Source organism: Malaclemys terrapin, chromosome 15 (genome assembly GCF_027887155.1).
Source record: "Malaclemys terrapin pileata isolate rMalTer1 chromosome 15, rMalTer1.hap1, whole genome shotgun sequence".
NCBI classification, from domain to species: Eukaryota; Metazoa; Chordata; order Testudines; family Emydidae; genus Malaclemys; species Malaclemys terrapin.
Window position 1 is genome coordinate 7448711 of NC_071519.1, and position 9239 is coordinate 7457949.

Sequence of the window (9239 nt, forward strand, 5' to 3'; positions counted from 1 at the left end):
GCGCATCAAGGCAGGTTTCCCCCTCGACTGGACCGGGCGAGTCAACGGTGCCGTCGGTGCCGGTGGTTGAGGCGGTGCCGGCTCCGTGAGAGCTATCAAGTCTCTCGCCGCCGTGAAGGTCTCTGGAGTCGACGGGAGTTGTATCACCGCCGGTCTCGGTGGAGACGCTATCTGCACCGGACTCAACGGCCTCGGCGCCGGAGTCGACAGTGCTGGAGGCACCTGTTTTCGGTGCTCCACCGGCGGACTCGGCTCTACCCCCGGCACTGGGGGAGCCGGCGTCTTCGGCACGGAGACGAGGTCCGGTGCCGGGGCGGCTTGTCCGACACCACTCGCGTGGTCGGCATGGCCGGTGCTGCCGGGGCACTGCGCACCGAGGCGCTAGGTGCCGGGGCTTGGCTTGTAGAGGGAGTGTCCGGACTAAGTGCCGCCTCCATCAGGAGTTGCCGGAGCCGAAAGTCCCGTTCTTTCTTGGTCCTTGGTCTGAAGGCCTTACAGATCTTGCACTTATCTGTTTGATGGGACTCTCCCAGGCACTTCAGACAGGAGTCGTGCGGGTCGCTCGTGGGCATAGGCTTAGCGCAGGAGGCGCACTGCTTGAAGCCGGGAGCGTTGGGCATGAGCCCGGGCCCGCGGCCGGGGGAGAAAGGGGGAGACGACCCCCTTAATCCCCTGGACTACTATAACAACTAGAACAACTTTAAAAACTATTTAACTATTTAACTATAAACACTAGAACTATAACTATAACTACAACTGCGAATAACTAACTAAGCTAGGGAGAGTGGAGGACAGCTATGCCGCGCTCCACAGTTCCAACGACCGTCAGGGGCGGTAAGAAGGAACTGAGGGGGCGCCGGGTCGGCTGGGGTATATATTCAGCGCCATGGAGGCGCCACTCTAGGGGGCTCCACAGCCGACCCGACGGTGTTGCTAGGGTAGAAAATCTTCCGACGATCGTGCACGCGGCGCGCGCACACCTAATGGAATGGATATGAGCAAGCACTCGAAGAAGAACTGTGGGATAGCTACCCACAGTGCAACACTCCAGAAGTCGACACTAGCCTCGGTACTGTGGATGCGGTCCGCCGACTTCATGCACTTAGAGCTTTTTATGTGGGGACATATACAATTGGCTGTATACAACCGATTTCTATAAAACCGGCTTCTATAAATTCAACCTAATTTCATAGTGTAGACATACCCTAAGATGAAGCTAACGCCATGCTTAACAGTTGACTGGCATGTCCTGGGTTAAAGAAAGAAAGGGACCTGGGGTTAGTAGTCTGAAGTATTTGTGTTACCAACCCTGTCACTGTCTGACCCCCCTTCAGTTCAGAGGAGGTTTGTACTTTGCTGTGTGGTGCGCACAGACTTCTGGAGAGCAGTGGCAGCTGTTTCCATGGCAGAGATCCTGGCCCTTAGGAGACATTCTTGACTTGCTGTGTTGAAACAATTCAGTAAAATAACGGTGGAACTGCAATGTCTGGTCTAAAATTTCAGCCCCCCGGTGCAAAAATGCTATTTTAGGATCTAAACAGGAGGCTTCCAGCTCTAGGACACCTGACCAGAGAGCTCAGTGCGGGCTGTAAGAGCTGCTGACTCTGAGGGTCCTGGGCTAAATCCAGTGGCAGGTGGAAGCATTTTGACTTATTTGATTGATAATGAGTACCAGCTACCAGGGGCGAAGCCCGGGGCCCAATGCCACTCCAACTGCTGCCAGGGAGGGGGGAACCTCAGGGAGTCAGCTGCTGCTCCAGCCACCCCAGGAGTGCTGCCAGGGGCCACTGAGGTGCAGCTGCTCCCGTCTCAGAACTGCTGGTAAAGTGGTCCCCAGGGCCAGCTGCATTGGCTACTGCTTGGGCAGTCCCTGGAGCCAGCTGCTTGGGTAGCCCTGGAGTCAGCCACTGTCACCACTGCAGAAGTCACAGAGGTCACAGGTAGTCACAGAATCTGTCACTTCCACCACATCTGTGACAGACTCAGATCCCTAACAATGAACCAAACCCCTCCCTGCTGTGACTGCAGTTCCTGGAAGAGAAGAGAAGAGAAGAGAAGAGAAGAGAAGAGAAGAGAAGAGAGAGACTCCTTGTCGCCTCTCTCTCCTGCTGCCTCCTCCCTTGTATTCTGTAACCTCATTTCACTGGGTTCCCTGTGCTGGTGCCATGGGGGTGACACTAGAGTTTTGGGGATGGGGGGGAAGGCGGCTCTTCACTTCTCAACATTTCACACAAATTTGTCTTTGGGCTGAAATTTCTCATGTGGAGCCTCTTTATTGAGGGAGGGGGTATTTTGGGGAGTAGGCAGAGAAATTTCCATAAAGGGCCATTTTGTTCTGGTGACTGGTTTTGACCGGGGTCACATGTCCTCTGACACAGGATCATGTACAGCACATGGAAACTCGGCTTTTCCTATAAGCTGTAAAGTGTGAGTTCCTGGGAAAGGGCAGGGGGAGAGGGAGCAAGAGAAGAAATGCATAGACATTGGAGGAGAGAAATGGCGGGTGGAGGTGAGAGACAGGGAGACAATAAATGATTGAAGCAGACCAGGTGTCCCAACTCAATCTTGATCATCACAGGTGTTCAGAGATGAGTAGTAGCAGGTTTTCTACAATGTCAAGTCAAGTCAGTGTCAAGTTTGATTCTAGCAATCTGAGTTCAAATATCAAGGAGATTCCAAATACCTGATCTCTTCCCCCCCACCCCCTTAGTATTATTTTTTATTTTGAAGTGTTTGGCTTAACCATGATCTTCTCTTTCCCTAACTGTATTGCAATTTTGGGTTTATTTTTATTTTGCCTCCCTTTTGTTCATGTCATTATAATTCGAGCAGCAAAGGAATCTGACCCAAAACTTTATTTCCCCATCATGCAGGAACATCACACAAACATCGCACGCAGCTGGACTCATAACACTGAAGGCCAGGGGATGGAGATGCGGGTTTCCAAAGGGTTGTGTTTTTCTCAGATGACACAAGGATGCGTGCTGCAGCTCCCTGTATATTCCAGCCACTTCTACCCCTCCATCCTGTATGACCTGTTGGGCTTTGAGACATTTATTGTCTCATTCTATTGATAATGTGATTACAACACAACGTGACTGAAATTAAACCACTTCCAGAGAAGGAAACAATAAAAGAGAAAAAACAAACATTGCACTGGCTGGGAATTAAACCCAACTCAAGCACTTGGAAAGCAGCTATGCTCACCACTATACTGTCAATACATTTGGCAGGGTTAGCTTTCCTGCATGCTATGTGTACTAGCAAAGGGAGTGACACATGACCATGGAGCTCACAAGCAGTGTGGATGGGCACCTGGTCACCTGACAGCTGGGAGCAGAGTTACCATCCCAGAGTGACTGAAAGGGGGCAAAGGTGAAACAGATCTCATTGGGAGCTGGCCCCACACCCAACCCGACCCTAGGAGAGGGGAACTGAAGCTCAACTACAATCATAGAAAAATCTTCCCTGAGAAGGAAGGGGACAGATTGTTTTAAAGCCAAGGTTTGTGTTTGTTCCTGCTACATACAGAGGGGCTGGGTAGTGCTGATTCCAGCCCTCACACACCAGAAGGATAAAGAACAAATTCAGGCTGCCAGTTACCTGCAGGAGGGAGATGATTTTTTGACAGTGACGGACACCTCGTCCTAAAGGCCTTCGTCTGCATGTTTCTAGTGACTGTTCGGTACAGGAATTCAGCCTCCTCTTCTGGGTCTCTCCTCAGGAAATAATGTTTCTGTGCAAAATACCACATGATGGGACCAGGACATAAGGAATGAAACACAAGATGCTTCATGTTGTCAGACGCTACCAGTGTGGTGCTCTGCTCTGTTCAATGTTGATATCAACTGGCTGCGTGCGTGTGTTCCCTCTGTGTGCTAATGTTGCCTTAAGTTAGAAAAGTCTTGACCATTACTTTAGTTCAGGCCTCAGGCCTCACACTGGGCCTCTGATAAGAGTTTGTGTTTCAGGGCCTCATCTTACTACACTTGTTCCATGTGCATTCACTTTCACCTTTGCTATTTGTGGTGTTATTGTATCAATGTTGGTTCCAGGACATGAGAGATGGGGGACGGAGGGGGGGTCACATAATATTTTTTAAAGGACCAAGGAAGGGAATGTTATTTACTCCTTCTTATAATACAAGAACTAGGAAGGGTCACCAAGTGAAAGGAATAGGCTGCAGGTTTGAAAAGAATGAAAGGAAGTATTTCTACACACAATGCACAGTTAACCTGGGGAACTCCTTGCAGAGGATGTTGTAAAGGCCAAGCTTATAACAGGGTTCAAAAAGGGACTAGATAAGTTAATGGAGGATAGGTTCATCAATGGTTAGTAGCCGGGATGGGGCAGGATGGTGTCTCTAGCTTCTGTTTGCCAGAAGCTGGGAATGGGTGAAAGGGGATGGATCACTTGATGATTACCTGTTCTGTTCATTCCCTCTGGGGCACCTGGCATTGGCCTGTCGGAAAACAGGATAATGGGCTAGATGAACTGGTCTGACTTAATATGATTGTTCTTATCTTCTAACTGCTTTTTATTGAAAAGACAATCTTTTGGGCTACACAGAACTGCAGAAATGTTCTGGGTTGGCTCCAAAGCTTTTCTCTTTCACCAACAGCGGTTGGTCCTCTACAAGCTCTTACCCTCACCAGTCTTGTCTCTTCTGGACTCTGAAAAGTGTTTTCTCTCCACTCCCCTTGGAGAGAATTTAAATTTTCCCTTTGGGAAATTATCAGGCTGAAGCAATTGTATTGATTGTGACACTGGAATTGAAGGATTATTTAATACTATAAATAAATGAGTCTAAATCTGAGCTTCCTGTTTTCAAATTGGTTTTCCCAACTCAGTTCTCAACTCTCTTCTAGAAAGGCCTCCAGGATACCTGGTCATGCCAGCAGAAGTGGCAAGAAGAAAGCCCCCCAGTGCTGCTCTTAGTCCCAGGTGGATTGTTCAGTGGCAGAAGGAGTTGATTTGTTTGCTGCCACAAAAGGTGTCTGGGCACCGGATCTCCCTACTTCTTCCAGCACAACCTTGGCTTTTTCCCTGCCCCAGTCACTGGTGTAGGTGGTTCCTTCATGCACTTAGCCAAAGCCTTTCATAGCCTTCTTAGTGTAGTTGGGAGCATGTCAATCTCATAATCTGAGTTTGAGCATCAGAAAGGGCATATGATTTGCTCCCTGCTTCAGCTTTTTCAAAAGGAAATCCCAGAGAAAAGACACTGGCGCAAACTGATTTCTGGAAACCCTCCCACCCATCTTACACACACACAGACTTCTCTTTCTAAGACATTAACTCTTCCTTCTCTTTTATGACTCTTTAATTCAGCTGCAAATACCAGTTCCTGGAGGCCCTTTCCACAGAGAACACAGCCACAGTGCAATAACAAAGCAGGGAGCTGCCAGGTTGTCGCGGGTGAGTAGTTAAGGGAATGCATTAAAAATCCAGCACAGTCAACCCCCTCCTCTCCACCCCTAAGCAGAAGCTTGACAATTGTGATGCTGAGATTCCACTGCCTCAGCATCCTCGACCCCCACAGGAGGCCGGTGTAGAGTCCTTAGATTCCCTGTTCATATTTCAGACCCCAGCTGATGAACCATCCCTGCCCAGCAACTCACCATCTGCCCCAGGAGAGCCAGCTGGTGGGCTGCATCCACAGGCAAATAGCTTATACCACTCCCCTCAGAGCAGCAGCTGCACCTGTTGGCAGGTAATCCCTGCTTAAGGGTTGGGTGAAGAAGCTGGGGATCACTTGTTATTTCTTCCATATCGAGTCTCACTGTGTTTGAACACATTTCTCTCTAAAACTGATTTAAATTTAGAGCCCCTTCCCCCATTTCTGCTTTGCATGTGCCTCATTCCGGTACATAAAACATTAGAACAGCCATACTGTGTCAGACCAATGATCCATCTAGCCCAGTGCCCTGTCTTCCAACAGTGGTCAATGTCAGGTGCATCAGAGGGAATGAAGAGAACAGGTAATCATCAATTGATCCATCCCATCGCCCATTCTCAGCATCTGTACAGATGTGAACAACAAAGAAACATTTGGGGACCACTTGCAGCTACATAGAATCACAGAATGTTAGGGTCAGAAGAGACCTCAGGAGGTCATCTAGTCCAACCTCCTGCTCAAAGCAGGACCAACCCCACCTAAATCATCCCAGCCAGGGCTTTTTCAAGCCGAGTCTTACAAACCACTAAGGATGGAGATCCAACTTAGAACTCCCCCACTGCAACTCGAGACTATTGCTCCTTGTGCTCCTTGACTACTGCAGGAAGTCTGGGAAACAAGCAGGGAGAACTGGAAGTCCTGGCACAGTCAAGGAACTATGATGTGATTGGAATAACAGAGACTTGGTGGGATAACTCACATGACTGGAGTACTGTCATGGATGGATATAAACTGTTCAGGAAGGACAGGCAGGGCAGAAAAGGTGGAGGAGTTGCATTGTATGTAAGCAGTATGACTGCTCAGAGCTCTGGAATGAAACTGCAGAAAAACCTGAGAGTCTCTGGATTAAGTTTAGAAGTATGAGCAACAAGGGTGATGTCATCATGAGAGTCTGCTATAGACCACCAGACCAGGGGGATGAGGTGGATGAGGCTTTCTTCTGGCAACTAACAGAAGTTACTAGTTCGCAGGCCCTGGTTCTCATGGGAGACTGCAATCACCCTGATATCTGCTGGGAGAGTAATACAGTGGTGCTCAGATAATCCAGGAAGTATTTGGAAAGTGTAGGGGACAATTTCCTGGTGCAAGTGCTGGAGGAGGCAACTAGGAGCAGAGCACATCTTGACCAGCTGCTCACAAACCAGGAAGAATTAGTAGGGGAAGCAAAAGTGGATGAGAACCTGGGAGGAAGTAACCATGAGATGGTAGAATTCAGGATCCTGACACAAGAAAGAAAGGAGAGCAGCAGAATACAGACCCTGGACTTCAGAAAAGCAGACTTTGACTCCCTCAGGGAACTGATGGGCAGGATCACCTGGGAGAATAACGTGAGGGGGAAAGGAGTCCAGGACAGCTGGCTATATTTTAAAGAATCCTTATTGAGGTGGCAGGAACAAACCATCCCAATGTGTAGGAAGAATAGTATATATGGCAGGTGACCAGCTTGGCTTACCAGTGAAATCCTTGCTGATCTTAAACACAAAAAAGAATCTTACAGGAAGTGGAATATTGGACAAACGACCAGGGAGGAATGTAAAAATATTGCTCAGGCATGCAGGAGTGAAATCAGGAAGGCCAAATCACACTTGGAGCTGCAGCTAGCAAGAGATGTTAAGAGTAACAAAAAGGGTTTCTTCAGGTATGTTAGCAAACAAGAAAGAAAGGGAAGTGTGGGCCCCTTACTGAATGAGAGAGGCAACCTAGTGACAGAGGATGTGGAAAAAGCTAATGTACTCAATGCGTTTTTTGCCTCTGTCTTCACAAACAAGGTCAGCTCCCAGACGACTGCACTAGGCAGCACAGTATGGGGAGGAGGTGACCAGTCCTCTGTGGAGAAAGAAGTGGTTCAGGACTATTTAGAAAAGCTGGATGAGCACAAGACCATGGGGCTGGATGCGCTGCATCCGAGGGTGCTACAGGCTGGGGAGCGACTGGCTAAGCAGCAGTTCTGCAGAAAAGGACCTGGGAATTACAGTGGATGAGAAGCTGGACATGAATCAACAGTGTGCCCGTGTTGCCAAGAAGGCTAACGCATTTTGGGCTGTATAAGTAGGGGCATTGCCAGTAGATCAAGGGACATGATTGTTCCCCTCTATTCGACATTGGTGAGGCCTCATCTGTAGTACTATGCCTAGTTTTGGGCCCCACACTACAAGAAGGAGGTGGAAAAATTGGAGAGAGTCCAGCAGAGAGCAACAAAAATTATTAGGGGGCTGGAACACGACTTATGAGGAGAGGCTGAGGGAACTGGGATTGTTTAGTCTGCAGAAGAGAAGAATGAAGGGGGATTTGATAGCTGCTTTCAACTACCTGAAAGGGGGTTCCAAAGAGGATGGACCTAGACTGTTCTCAGTGGTAGCAGATGAGAGAACAAGAAGTAATGGTCTCAAGTTGCAGTGGGGGAGGTTTAGGTTGGATATTAGGAAAAACCTTTTTCACTAGGAGGGTGGTGAAGCACTGGAATGGGTTACCTAGGAGGTGGTGGAATCTCCTTCCTTAAGAGGTTTTTAAGGTCAGGCTTTACAAAACCCTGGCTGGGATGATTTAGTTGGGGATTAGGTCCTGCTTTGAGCAGGGGGTTGGACTAGATGACCTCCTGATGTCCCTTCCAACCCTGATATTCTAGGAGTCTATGTTCTGTCACCTGCCACCCCTGAGAACAGCTAAGCTCACTCCTCAGGTAGTTGAAGGCTATCAATTCCCCCCCTCTTCTCATCCCTCACACTCTTCTCATAAGACATATGCCCCAGTCCCCTAATCATTTTTGTTGCCCTATACTGGACTCCTTCTAATTTGTCCAAATCCTTTCTGTAGTGGGGGGCACAAAACTGGATGCAGTACTCCAGATGTGGCCTCACCATTGCCGTATAGAGGGGAATAATCACTTCCCTCGAGCTGCTGGCAATGCTGCTTCTAATGCAGCCCAATATGCCGTTAGCCTTCTTGGCAACACAGGCACACTGTTAATTCATGTCCAGCTTCTCATCCACTGTAATCCCCAGGTCCTTTTCTGCAGAACTCCTGCTTAGCCAGTCGGTCCCCAGCCTGTAGCAGTGTATTGAATTCTTCTCTGCTAAGTGCATAACTCTGCACTTGTCCTTGTTGAACCTCCTCAGATTTCTTTTGGCCCAATCCTCCAATTTGTCTAGGTCACTCTGGACCCTACCCTCCCGCACTTGGATTCTTTACGTGCTTTCACAGAGCAAAGAGCACATGTTCCATGATTTCATAGGGCAGAGTTTTAGAGCTATTTTGATTCAGGGAGCTATGCTATAGGGTGCTTTCCCTGTGTGGATTTGACAGGTGGATCAACATAGAAGCACATTGTGACCATTCTCAGGGTGCTGAAGGCTGTGAGTCTTCTTGTTGCCACTTGCCACTACTAAGAGGGACTTTTGCATTTGGCAGCTGGATGTTCACGACCAAACTCACCAGCCTGTCAGGTACTCAAGAATCCTCCTCTGAGCTAGAGCAGCCCTGCCAGTTGACAACAGAGGCACCCTAACCCCTGAATTCCTCCAATGTGTCCCGCTCTGGGGTCTAGCCCCAATCACCAGATACTCAG